The sequence below is a fragment of the Sciurus vulgaris genome (assembly GCF_902686455.1).
Source record: "Sciurus vulgaris genome assembly, chromosome: 1".
NCBI lineage: Eukaryota > Metazoa > Chordata > Mammalia > Rodentia > Sciuridae > Sciurus > Sciurus vulgaris.
This window is the reverse complement of record NC_136461.1, coordinates 99,970,014-99,985,025: the sequence shown is the minus strand read 5'-3', so window position 1 is coordinate 99,985,025 and position 15,012 is coordinate 99,970,014.

The window sequence follows — 15,012 nt, the reverse complement described above, 5'->3', positions numbered from 1 at the left end:
AAACAGAATGAATCAAACAACATTGCCCTATGTAAATTTATGATTTTTAATTAAAAAAATAGTGTACCATGATCAAGTGGGGTTCATTCCAGGGATGCAAGGTTGGTTCAACATATGAAAAAAAAACATAACTACATTGCATCAATAGAATTAAAAAAAAGAATCATATGATCATCCCAATAGATGCAGAAAAAGCATTTGACAAAATACAACACCCTTTCATGTTCAAAACACTTGAAAAATTTGGGATAATAGGAACATTCCTTATCATCATAAAAGCCATACATGCTAAACCCAAGTCCAACATCATTCTAAATGGAGAAAAAAATGAAAGCATCCCCTCTGAAAACTGGAACAAGATATGGATGCCCTCTTTTATTATTTTTATTCAACATTGTCCTTGAAACTCTAGCCAGACCAATTAGACAGAAGAAAGAAATTAAATGTATGAAAATAGGTAAAGAACTCAAACCATCACTATTTGCCAATGACATGATTCTATATTTAGAAGATCCAAAAATTTCCACCATAATCTTCTAGAACTTATAAATGAATTCAGTAAAGTAGGAGGATATAAAATTAATACCCATATATCAAATGCTTTCCTATATATCAGTAATGAACCCACTGAAAGAGAAATAAAGAAAATTAACCCATTCACAATCACTAAAAAAATAAAAAAAAATACTTGGGAATCAATCTAACAAAAGAGGTGTAAGATTTCAACAATGAAAACTACAGAACACTAAAGAAATCTTCTAAGAAGATGGAAAGACCTCCCATGCGTAGGGTAGGTAGAATCAATATTGTCAAAATGGTCATACTACCAAAACCATTATACAGATTTAATGCAATTCCTATTAAAATCCCATGACATTCTTCATCAAGCAATCATGAAATTTATTTGGAAAAATAAGAGACCCAGAATAGCCAAAGCAATCCTTAGCAAGAAAAGTGAAGCAGGAGGCATCACAATATAAGTCCTCAAACTATACTTCAGAGTTATGTTGATAAAACAACATGGTATTAGCACCAAAACACACACATAGACCAATGGTACAGAATAGAAGATACAGAGAAAAACTCACATAAATACAGTTATCTCATACTAGACAAAGGTGCCAAAAACATTCACTGGAGAAAAGATAGCCTATTCAACAAATGGTTCTGGGGAAAATGGAAAGGTATATGTAACAAATTAAATGAAATTAAACCTTTATCTCACCCTGCATGAAACTCAACTCACAATGGATCAAAGACTTAGATACTAGAACAGAGAGTCTGAGACTACTACAAGAAAAAGTAGACCCAAATCTTCACCATATCAACCTAGGATCTGACTTCCTTACCAAGACCCCTAAAGTGCAAAAAGTTAAATGAAGAATCAATAAATGGGATGCATTCAAAGTAAAGAGCTTTTTTTTCAGCGAAAGAAACAATCAATAATGTGAAGAGAGAGCCTAAAGATTGGGAGAAAAATCTTTACCACATGTAGCATTAATCTCTAGGATATATAAAGAATTAAAGAAACTTAATACCAAAAAAAACACAAAAAAACAAATAACCCAATCAATAAATGGGCTAAGGAACTGAACAGACACTTCACAGAACAAATATAATTGGTCAACAAATACATGAAAAAGTGTTCAATATCTCTATCAATTAGAGAAATGCAAATCAAAACTACTCTAACATTTCATCTCACTCCAATCAGAATGGCAATTATCAAGAACACAAACAACAATAAATGTTGGCAAGGATGTAGGGGAAAAGGTACAGTCATACATTGCTTGTGGGAATGCAAAATGGTGCAACTATTATGGACAGCAGAATGGAGATTCCTCAGAAAACTTGGAGTGTAACCACCATTTGACCCAGTTATCACACTCCTTGGTTTATACCCGAAGGACTTAAATGCAGCATACTACAGTGATGCAGCCATATCAATGTTTATAGAAGCTCAACTCACAATATATAAACTATGGAACCAACCTAGGTGCCCTTCAACAAATGTATGAATAAAGAAAATGTGATATATATATATATATATATATATATATGTTGTACATATATATGTAAATATATATGTGATGTAAATTCAGCAGAGTAACAGGATACAAAATCAACACATCTAAACCAAATGTATTTCTATACATCAGTGACAAATCCACTGAAAGAGAAATTAGGAACATTACCCCATTCACAATAACCTCAGGAGGAAAATAATACTTGGGAATCAATCTAACAAAAGAGGTGAAAGACCTCTACAATAAAAACTATTGAACACTAAAGAAAGCAATTGAAAAATATCTTTGAAGATGTTCTTGGCTAGGTAGAACTAATATTGTCAAATGACCGTACTACCAAAAACATTCTACAGATTTAATGCAATTTCTATTAAAATCCCAATGATTTTCTTCATAGAACTAGAAAAAGCAATCATGAAATTCATTTGGAAAAATAAGACATCCAGAATAGACAAAGCAATGCTTAGCAAGTAAAATGAAGCAAGAGGCATCATAATATGTGACATGAAACTATACTACAGAGCTGTAGTAATTAAAATGACATGGTATTGGCACATAAATAAACATAGACCAATATTATAGAACAGAAGTCACAGGGACAAAACCAGAGATAAATAGGGTTATCTCACTAGACAAAGGTGTCAAAAACATACATTGGAGAAAAGACAGCCTCCTCTATAGGGTGCTGGGAAAACTAGAAATCCATATGCAGCAAAATGCAAATCAACCCTTATCTCTTACCCTGCACAAAACTCAACTCAAAGTGGATTAAAGACTAGAATAGAGACCCTGCACCTAATAAAAGGAAATGTAGGCCCAAATATTTATCATGTTTAGGACCAGTTTTCCTTAACAAGATTCCTGAAGTTAAAGAAATAAAATCAAGAATTGACAAATGGGATGCATTCAAACTAAAAAATTTCTTCTCAGCAAAAGAAACAATCAATAATGTTAAGAGAGAGCCTACAGAATTGGAGAAAATCTTTACCACGTGCACCTCAGATAGAGCATTAATCTCCAGGATATATAAAGAACTCAAAAAACATAACACCAAAACAACAACAACAAAAATAACCCAATTGATAAATGGGCTAAGGAACTGAACAGACACTTCACAGAACAAATATAATTGATCAACAAATATATGAAAAAGTGTTCAACATCTCTATCAATTAGAGAAATGCATATCAAAACTATCTGTAAGATTTCATCTCACTCCAATCAAAATGGCAATTATCAAGAACACAAGCAAAAATAAGTGTTGGTGAGGATGTGGGTAAAAAGTACACTCATACATTGCTGGTGGGACTGCAAATTGGTACAACCATTAGGGAAAGCAGTATGGAGATTCCTCAGAAAACTTGGGATGTAACCACCATCTGACCCAGCTATCCCACTCCTCGGTTTAGACCCAAATGATTTAAAATCAACATACTACTGTGATGCAGCCACATCAATGTTTAGAGCAGTTCAATTCACAATAACTAAACTATGGAACCAACATAGAGATCTTCAATAGATGAATGAATAAAGAAAATATTATATGTATATATATTGGGCAGAGGGGAGTGAGGGGAGAGGAGATGATGTGGGGATGGGGAGGATGGTAGAATGAGATGGACATTGTTACCCTGTATACATGTATAATTGCACAGCCAGTGTGACTCTGCATTGTGTACAGTCAGAGGAGTGAGAATTTGTGTTCCATTTGGTACAATGTATCAAAATGCCTTTTGCTGTCATATATAACTAATTAAAACAAATAAAAAATAAAAAATAAGTAATCTAAAATTATACTTTAAAAACATTAAAAAATGTAAGCACTAGTAGAAGAAATAGATATTCAAAGAAGATATTAAATAGATATTCAAGCAAAAATCAACTAGAGACTAGAAAGACAATAGGAGGACAGACCAAGATGGCAGACTAGAGGGTGACTGCACCTCATGCAGCTCCAGAATTCAGGATTCAAGAAGAGGAGGTATTAAGAGACTCGGGACCAACTCAGAGCTGCCAGGTGAGTCTCTCCCACTTGGTGAGGCTACCCATGGACCGGGCGGCAGGCTCAGACCACAGGCCAGCTTCTCGGAGCAGGGCTTCCCAGAGAGAGACTTCTGCACACAGCTAGGATCCCCCTGGCCTGGGTGGTAGGCCCAGACCACAGGGAACATCGTAAAGGAGGGCTGTCAAGGGAGAGACTCACTTGTAGGGCAAGGCTCCCTGAACCCGGCGGTAGTTCCAGAATGATGGGAACTTCTTGGAGGAGAGCTGCCCAGTGAGACTTCCCCACCGGGTGAGTTTTCCCCACCAGATGAGGCTTTCCCACGGGGGTGGTAGGAACAGAGACCCAGGCCCAGAAAGCCATGCCCCAGCCCACAGTCTAGTCCCCCTTTGGCTGACCATCAGTCAGCAAGTGGAGGTCCCTCTGCCCACTAGCAGAGAATATAACCCATCTGAAGGCCACCACCCCTAGAGGGGCAGCTTCCTTGTGGAGCACTGCATTATCAAGTTCCTCCAAGATTTCAGGCTACTGAAGGCTAGGAGGTGAGTTATTGGAAATCTATAGGGACACTATAAGTCAACAGGGGATTTCTGCAATATCTCAGAGTTTCACTACTAGAGGGCTATATACCTGAGCAATATGAGAAAACAAAGGGAAGAAAATGTCTCAAACAAACCTAGATGCTACATTAGTAAAATCCAATGACAGCATGGCAGAAGAAATGTCAGAAAGGGAGTTCAGAATGTACATAATTAAAATGATCAGAGAAGAAAATGATGAGATGAAACAGCAAATGCAGGCTTTGAATGAATGCACCAATCAAAAGTTAAAAGAGCAAATATAGGAAGCAAAAGATTATTTCAATAAAGAGTTAGAGGTACTGAAAAAAACAAACAGGCAGAAATGCTTGAAATGAGGAAACAATAAACCAAATTAAAAACTCCATAAAGCATAACCAGTAGGATAGAACACCTGGAAGACAGAACCTCAGACATGGAAGACAAAATATTTAATCTTGAAAACAAAGTTGACCAGAAAGATGGTAAGAAATCATGAACAGAATCTACAAGAATTATGTGATATCATGAAAAGGCCAAATTTAAGAATTATTGGGACCAAATGCATGAACAATATATTCAATAAAATAATATCAGAAAACTTCCCAAATCTGAAGAATGAAATGGAAAATCAAGTACAAGAGGCTTATAGGACTCCAAAAACACAAAATTACAACAGACCCACACCAAGGCACATTATTGTGAAAATACCTAACATACAAAATAAAGACAGAATTTTAAAGGCTGCGCCAAGAGAAAAGAATCAAATTACATTTGGGGGGTGGAGGGGAATCCAATATGGATATCAGCAGATTTTTCAACCCAGACCCTAAAAGCTAGAAGGGCCTGGAACCACATTTTTCAAGCTCTGAAAGAAAACAAATGCCAACCAAGGATCTTATACCCAGCAAAACTTGCCTTCAGATTTGACAATGAAATAAAATCCTTCCACAATAAACAAAAGCTAAAAGAATTTACAAGAAGAAAGCCAGCACTACAGAACATTCTCAGCAAAATATTCCATGAGGAAGAGATGAAAAACAATGATGCAAATCAGCAAAGGGAGGATATAGCCTAAAGGAATAGACAAATAAAGGAGAAAACAAGTCATGTCAGAAAACAAAAATGAGCCAAATGACCGGGAAGCCAAATCATATCTCAATAATAACCCTGAATGTTAATGAACTGAACTAATCAATCAAAAGACATAGATTGGCAGACTGGATTTAAAAGAAAGATCCAACAATATGCTTCCTACAAGAGACTCATCTCATAGAAAGAAATACACACAGACTAAAGGTGAAAGGGTGGGAAAAAACATACCATGCACATGGACTCAGTAAAAAAGCCAGAGTATCCATCTTCATATCAGATAATGTGGACTTCAAGTCAAAGTTAGTCAGAAGGGATAAAGAAGGACATTTCATACTGCGTAAGGGAACCATAAATCATCAAGACAGAACAATCAGAAATATCTATGCCTCAAACTATAGCTCATCCATGTATGTCAAACAAATTCTTCTTTATTCCAGAAATCAAATAGACCACAACACAATAATACAAGGTGGTTTAACACACCTCTCTCACCACTGGACAGATCCTCCAAACAAAAATTGAATAAAGAAACCATAGATCTCAATAACATAATCAAAATTTAGACTTAATGGACATATATAGAATATACCATCCAACAAAGAGCGAATACACTTTCTTCTCAGCAACACATGGATCCTTCTCTAAAATAGACCATATTTTATGCCACAAAGCTGACGTTAGCAAATACAAGAAGATATTACCTTGTATTCTATCAGATCACAATGGATTGAAATTAGAAATAAATGACAGAATAAAAAACAGAAACTACTCCAACACCTGGAGATTAAATAATACACTATTGTATGATGAATGGATAACAGAAGATATCAGCAGGGAAATGAAAAAATTCTTAGAGGTAAATGAGAACAAAGACACATCATATCATAATCTTTGGGACACTATGAAAGCAGTACTTAGAGGAAAATTTATTTCATGGAGCACATTCAATAAAAGAAGAAAAAATCAACAAATAAATGACCTAACACTACAGCTCAAAGCCCTAGATAAAGAACAGGCCAACACCAAAAGTAGTAGAAGACAGGAAATAGTTATAATCAGAGCTGAAATCAATGAAATTGAAATGAACAATAGAAAAAACTGACAAAATAAATAGTTGGTTCTTTGAAAAAATAAAGAAAAAAAATTGATAAACCCTTAGCCACACTAACAAAGAGGAGAGAGAAAACCCAAATTACTAAAATTTGGAATGAACAAGGAAATACCACAACAGACACAATTGAAATACAAAACATTATTAAAAGCTATTTTGAAAATCTATACTCCAACAAAATAGAAAATCTCGAAGACATCAACAGGTTTCTAGAGGCATATGAATTACCTAAACTGAACCAGAAGGATATACACAACTTAAATAAATCAATTTCAAGTAATGAAATAGAAGAGGTCATCAAAAGCCTACCAACAAAGGAAAGTCCAGGACCAGATGGGTTCTTAGCTGAGTTCTACAAAACCTTTAAAGAAGAGCTCATTCCAATACTTCTTAAAGTATTTCATGAAATAGGAGAGGAGGGAACCCTCCCAAACTCATGCTATGAAGCCAATATCACCCTGATACCTAAACCAGACAGAGACACATCGAGGAAAGAAAATTTCAGACCAATGTCCTTAATGAACATTGATGCAAACATTCTCAACAAAATTTTAGCAAATCACATAAAAAATATATTAAAAAATAGTGTACCACGATCAAGTAAGCCTGACCTAGATTTTGAAATGTCCTTTACCTTATTGGAGTATTTTTGGAATCCCCTCTTCAGTCTCCCAAGCCACTGGGATTACAGACATGTGCCAACTGAACTCAAGTCCAAATAATCTTTAAGTGAATTATGAATCTATGTCAATCAGGTTTTCATTACTATAACAAAATACCTGGGCGGGGGGGGGGACAAATTAGAGGAGGAAAGATTTATTTTGTTTTTTAAATTTTTTTTATTTGTTCTAGTTAGTTGTACATGACAGTAGAATGCATTTATACATTTTGATAGATCATATATAAATAGTATAATTTCTCATTTTTCTGATTTTACATATTGTAGTATCATATCAGTCATGCAGTTATATATGTACATGAGGTAATAATGTCTGTTTCACTCTACTATCATTCCTAATTCCTATCCCTAAACCTCTTCTCCTCCCTTTACTCCCCATTACCTAATACAAAGTAACTTTATTTTCCCCTAGCCCTGCATCCTCTTATTGTGAATTAGTATCCATATATCAGAGAAAACATTTAGCCTTTGGTTTTTTGGGTTTGGTTTATTTCACTTAGCATATCCTCTAACTCTATCCATTTACCAGCAAATGTCAGAATTTCATTCTTCTTTAAAGCTAAGTAATATTCCATCATGTATATATAACACATTTCCTTTATCCATTCATCTGTTGAAGGGCACCAAGTTTGGTTCCATAGTTTAGCTCTTGTGAATTGAGCTGGTATAAACATTGATTTGGCTACATCACTGTAGTATGTTGCGTTTAAGTCCTTTGGGTATAAACCAAGGAGTAGGATAACTGGGTCAAATGGTGGTTCCATTCCAAGCTTTCTGAGGAATCTCCATTCTGCTGTCTATAATTGTTGCACCATTTTGCATTCCCACCAGCAATGTATGAGTGTACCTTTTTCCCCACATCCTCACCAACATTTATTGTTACTTGTGTTCTTGATAATTGCCATTCTGATTGGAGTGAGATGAAATGTTAGAGTAGTTTTGATTTGCATTTCTCTAATTGATAGAGATGTTGAACATTTTTTCATGTACTTTTTGGTTGATTTTGTGAAGTGTCTGTTCAGTTCCTTATCCCATCTATTGATTGGGTTATTTGTTTTTTGTTTGTTTGTTTGTTTTTGGTGTTAAGTTTTTTGAGTTCTTTATGTATCCTGGAGATTAGTGTTCTATCTGAGGTGCATGTGGTAAAGATTACTCCCCATTCTGTAGGTTCTCCCTTCACATTATTGATGGTTTCTTTTGCTGAGAAGAAGTTTTTTAGTTTGAATGCATTCCATTTGTTGATTCTTGATTTAAGTCCTTATACTTAAGAGGTCTTGGTAAGAAAGTCAGATCCTAGGCTGACATGTGAAGATTTGAGTCTACTTTTTTTTTCTAGTATTCAAAGGGTCTGTTCTAGTGCCTATGTCTTTGATCCACAGTGAGTTGTTTCATGCAAGGTGAGAGATAGGGTTTGATTTCATTTTGTTACATGTGCCTTTCCATTTTTCCAAGCACTATATGTTGAATAGGCTCTTTTCTCCAGTGAATGTTTTTGGCACCTTTGTCTTGTATGAGATACCTGTATTTGTGTGGGTTTGTCTCTGTGACTTCTATTCTGTACCATTTGTCTACATGGCTGTTTTGGTGACGATATCATGCTGTTTTTATTACTATAGCTCTGTAGTATAGTTTGAGGACTTATATTGTGATGCCTCCTGCTTCACTTTTCTTGCTAAGGATTGCTTTGGCTATTCTGGGTCTCTTATTCTTCCAAATGAATTTCATGATTGCTTGCTCTGTTTCTATGAGGTATGTCATTGGGATTTTAATTGGAAATGAATTAAATTTGTATAGCACTTTTGGCAGTATGGCCATTTTGACAATATTAATTCTGCCTATCAAAGAACATGGGAGGTCTTTCCATTTTCTAATGTTTTCTTTAATTTCTTTCTTTAGTGTTCTGTAGTTTTCATTGTAGAGGTCTTTCACCTCTTTTGTTAGATTAATTCCCAAGTATTTTATGTATTTTATTTTTTTGAGGCAATTGTGAAAGGGGTAGTGCTGTTTATTTATCTTTCATTGGATTCATTACTGATGTTTGATTTATGGATATTGATTTTATATCCTGCTACTTTGCTGAATTCATTTATGAGTTCTAGAACTTTATGGTGGAATTTTTTGGATCTTCTTTGAAACATGTCATTGGCAAATAGTGATGGTTTGAGTTATTCTTTACCTATTTGTATACCTTTAATTTATTTCATCTAATTGCTCTGGCTAGAGTTTCAAGGACAAGGTTGAATAAAAGTGTGAAAGAGGGCATCCTTGTTCCAGTTTTTAGAAGGAATGCTTTCAATTTTTCTCCATTTAGAATTATGTTTGCCTTGGGCTAGCATACATAGCCTTTGCAATGTTGAGGTATTTTCCTATTATCCCTAGTTTTTCAAGTGTTTTGACTGTGAAGGGGTGCTGTATTTTTTCAAATGCTTTTCTGCATCTATTGAGATGATCATATGATTCTTTTCTTCAAAAGAATTGATGTGATGAATTATATTTATTGTTTTCAATATGTTGGACCAATCCTGCATATCTGGGGTGAACTCCCACTTGATTGTATGTTTTTGTATGCAAGTTGCCAGAATTTTATTGAGAATTTTTGCATCTATGTTCATCAGGGATATTGGTCTGAAGTTTTTTTTTTTTTTTTTTTTTTTTCCTTGATGAGTCTTTGTCTGGTTTTGGTATCAGGCTGATATTAGCCTCATAAAAGGAGTTTGAAAAGGTTCCCTCCTTTTCTATTTCATGGAATAATATGAGGAGTATTGGTCTTAATTCTTCTTTGAAAGTCTTGTAGAACTGAACTGAGAATCTGCCTGGTCCTGAGTTTTTCTTTGTTGCTAGACTTCTGATGGCATCTTCTATTTCATTGTTTGAAATTGTTCTGTTTAAATTGTGTGTGTCTTCCTGACTCAATGTGGGTAGATCATAAGTCAATTTGTCAATGTGTTTGAGATTTTATATTTTATTGGAGTATAAATTTTCAAAAGTTTCTGATTATCTTCTATATTTCAGTTGTGACCATTATGATATTTCATTTTTCATCACATATTTTAGTAATTTGGGTTCTCTCTCTTTTACTTTTTGTTAATGTGGCTAGGGGTTTATCAATTTTATTGGTTTTTAAAGAACAAATTTTTGTTTTGTCTATTTTTAAAAATATTTCTTTCATTTCAATTTCACTGATTTCAAGTCTGATTTTAATTATTCCCTGTCTTCTACTGTTTTTGGTGTTGATTTATTTTTCTTTTTCTAGGGCTTTGAGTTGTAATGATAGGTCATCTATTTGTTGACTTTTTATTCTTTTAATAAATGAGCTCAATGCAATGAACTTTGCACATAGTACTGCCTTTATAGTTTTTTTTTTTTTTTAAATATAGGTGTTTGGTGCTATAAACTTTCCTCTTATAACTGCTTTTGTTGCATCCTATGAGTTTTCATGTGCCATGTGTTCATTTTTGTTTTTCTCAAGACATTTTTATTTCCCTTTTGGTTTACTCTTTGACCAATAGGTTGTTCTGTAGCTTGTTGTTTAATTTTCACATATTTGTGAAATTTCCTGCTTTAAACCATAATGGTTGACTTCTAGTTCCATGCCATAAAGATCAGAAAAGATTATTTGTATTATTTACATCTTTCTTAAATATCTTAAAACTTGTTTTGTGGCTTAACATACAATATATCCTAGAAAATATTTCTTGTGTTTTTGAAAAGAATGTGCTATTGGATGGAATGTGCTGTGTATTTCTAGGAGGTAACTTTGGTCTAATGTGTAGTTCAAGTCCAATGCTTACTTGATACAATGCTTATTTGATATTTTCTGTTGGGTGATTTGTCCATTGTTGAAGGTGGGCTATTAAAGTCACCTACTATTTTTGCATTGTTCTCTATTTCTCCAATCAGATTTATTAATATTTCATTTACATATTTAGGTGCTTCAGTGTTGGGTGCATACATATCTACATGTTATAGTCTCTTGAACTGATCACCTTGTCTTAAAGTAATGATTTTCTTTTTCTCTGATTAAGATTTTTTTTTCATTTAAATTCATTTTGTCTGATACAATTGTAACTACTCCTGCTGGTTTTTTTTTTTTTTTTTTTGGTTCCACTTGCATGGAATGCCATTTTCCATCCTTTTAATTTTAATCTATGTGTATCCCTAAAGCTGAATTAAGTCTCTTATAGGCATCATATAGTTGGAAGTTATTTTTTAAGAAATCTATTGAGCAAATTCTGCTTTGATTATAAAATTTGATCCATTTACATTTAAAACAAGTATAAAGAAGGACTCATGACTGCCATTTTATTGATTGACAGCTGATTTATCTATCATTTTTCCCTTTTTTCCTGTCTTCCTTTGAGATTTATTTTTTTCTGTAGTAGTATGCATTTGATTAATTTCTCTTTTTTTTGTCTCTGTTATAGGCTTTTTATTTATGATTAACATGAGGCTTACATTAAACACATTACAGTTATAGCATGTTGTTTTATGTTGTTAACAACTTAATTTGATTGCATACAAAAATTTTCCTCCCCCAATTTTATGTTTCTGATGTTACAATTTATATCTTTTTACATTGTGTATCCATTAAAGATTTTTACAGTTGCTGTTAATTTAGTTGCTTTGTTCTTTAACATTTGATCATACACCTATGTCATTAACATACCACAATTTTAATATTAAGGTATTCTAAATTTAGCTTATATTTAACTTTACTGTTGAGTTTTCTATTTTCACAATGTTTATTAGTAAATTAGTGGATTTTTTAAATTTAAAAAATTCTTTTAACATTTCTTGTGAGACAAGTCTAGTGGACAAACACTTTCAGTGTTTGTTTGGAAATGACTTTATCTTGCTATTACTTATGAAGGATAGCTTTGTCAATCATACTATTCTTTGCTGGCTGGGTTTTTTCCCTTTTATTTCCAATACATTTTCTCACTCTCTCCTGTTTTTCAAAGGGATTTTTTTCTGTTGAGAAATCTTCTGTTGACCTTTGGTGGTTCCCTTACATATGAAAATCATTTCCCTTACTGCTTTCAAGATTATCACTTTGACTTGACAATATAATTACAGTCATATCTCACTTAAAGTATGGGGAAAACATCCTGAGCAATGCCTCATTAGGAAATTTTGGCATTGTGCAAACATCTTAGAATATACTTATAAAAACCTAGACAATGTAGTCTACTGCACACCTAGGCATTCCTATATGTAATTCATCATTGACCACCATCTTATGTGCAATCCATCATTGCCAGAAATTCTATTATATTGTGCATGACTGTATAATGTGCCTTAGTTCTTCAAATATGTCTTGCTGGATGTCCTTGGACCTTCATGAATCATGATGTCCACATCTTTTCTAAGATTTGAAAAGTTTTCCAACAGTATTTCTTTAAATGAACTTTCTTTCTTTTCCTCTTGCTCCTCTTCTGGAAGTCCCATAATTGTATATCATTGTGTCAGATGGTGTCCCATATGTCCTTTGTGCATTCTTTGTTCTTTCTCTTTGTCTCTTTCTTTCTTTTCTTTTTATTTGTCTTTTCTGTCCTTTTTCTAAATGACTAATTTCAAATGATTTACTTGTCTTTAAGTTCACTAATTCTTTCTTCTGCATATTCTAGTCCAAAATTAAAACTATCTATTAAATTTTTCAGATGTCATTGTTTTCTTCATCTCTAGCATTTCCATTTTGTCCTTTTATATGTTTGCTATTTCCTTATTAAACCTCTAATTTTGTTCATACACAGTTTTTCTAACTTCATTTAGTTTTCTATTTTCTTACATCTCATTGAGCTTCTTTAAGATGATTATTTTGAATTCTCTTTCAAGCAATTCATAGATATCCATTTGTTCAGGTCAATGGTAATGCTTTATTGGTTTCCTTTCATGCTGTCATGTTTGCCTGATCCTTCACTATCGATATAGCTTTGCAGATGGATTTGTGCATTTGAGGAAGCAAGCATCTCTTCTAGTCTTTATATACTGATGACATCAAGGTAAGAAATTTTATTGTTAGGTTCCCTGGCTAATGGAATTGCCTACAAGATTGTGGATAAATACAGTTGAAGCTAGGTCATATGGCTGCTACTGTGTCTACATTAGGGGTCCATTGTTGAAGGGCTCGTTACCAAGGTCTGTAGTGAGTGTAGATCCTATCCCGTCCCTGGGTGGACTTGAGAACCTACAAGAACCTTGGTGTAAAGAGATATTCTTTTGATAAATGTCTGTTTAGTTCTTTTGCCCACACATCGTTTGGGTTATTTGGTGGATTTTTTTTGGAGGGGGCCTTAATTAATATTTTTAGTTATTTTTATACTCTGGATATTAATCCCCTGTTGAAGGAGTAGTTAGTGAAGATTTTCTTTAAGTCTGTATGTTCTATCTTTTTATTAATTATTTCCTTTGCTTTGCAAAAGCTTTTTAATTTGATTTCATCCACTAATTGATTCTTGGTTTTATTTCTTGAGCTTTAGGGTTCTTGTTAAGGAAGTCAGTTTCTGCACCAATATGTTGGAGTGTTGAGCCTGTTTTCTTCTAGTTGTTGCAAAGTTTCTGGTATTATTCCTAGGTCTTTGATACACTTTAAGTTGACTTTTTTGCAGGGTGGAATATAGGGATCTAGCTTCATTGTTCTACATATGGACAAGAAGTTTTTCTAGAAATATTTTTTAAAAAGATTTTCTTTTCTCCAACATATATTTTTAGCATCTCTCTTGAATATTAGATGGTTTTATCTATTTGGATTTTTTTCTGTGTCTTCCATTCTATTCCATTGTTTTTCATGTCTGTTTTGATGCCAATATCATACTGTTTTGTTACTATAGTTCTATAGATAATTTGATACCAGGTTTTGTGATTCATCCAAGATTACTCAAAAGAAGAAATAAAAAGGACAACAAATATGTTAAAAAATGTTTAATCAGGGAAATGCAAATGAAAACTACATTGAAATTTTGTCTCACTCCAGTTTGAATGACAATCATCAAGTATACAAGTAATAATAAATATGATGAGAATGTGGGGGAAAGGTACACTTATATATTGTTGGTGGAACTGAAAATTAATTCAACCACTTTGGGAGCAGTATGGAGATTTCTCAAAAGACTAGGAATATATAAAAAAAGCACCACATGACCCAGCTTTTTCATTCCTTGTTATTTATCCAAAAGAATTAAAATCTGCATACTATGGTAATATATACACGTTAATGTTTATAGCAGCACAATTCATAATTGCCAAATTAGGGAACTAATCCAGGTGCCCATCAGCAAATGAATGGATAAAGAAAATGTGGCATATACACACAATGGAGTTTTACTCAGCCATAAAGAAGAATGAAATTATGGCATTTGCTGGTAAATGGATGGAGCTGGAGAATATCATGTTAAGAGAAATAAACCATACTCAGAGAGTCAAGGGTCAAATTTTTCTCATGTGGAAACTAGATCAAAATAAGGGGAAATAAATGGAGGACCTCATGAAAATAGAAGGGCGATCAATAGAATAGAGGATTAGGATTGAGGGAAAAGAAGGAT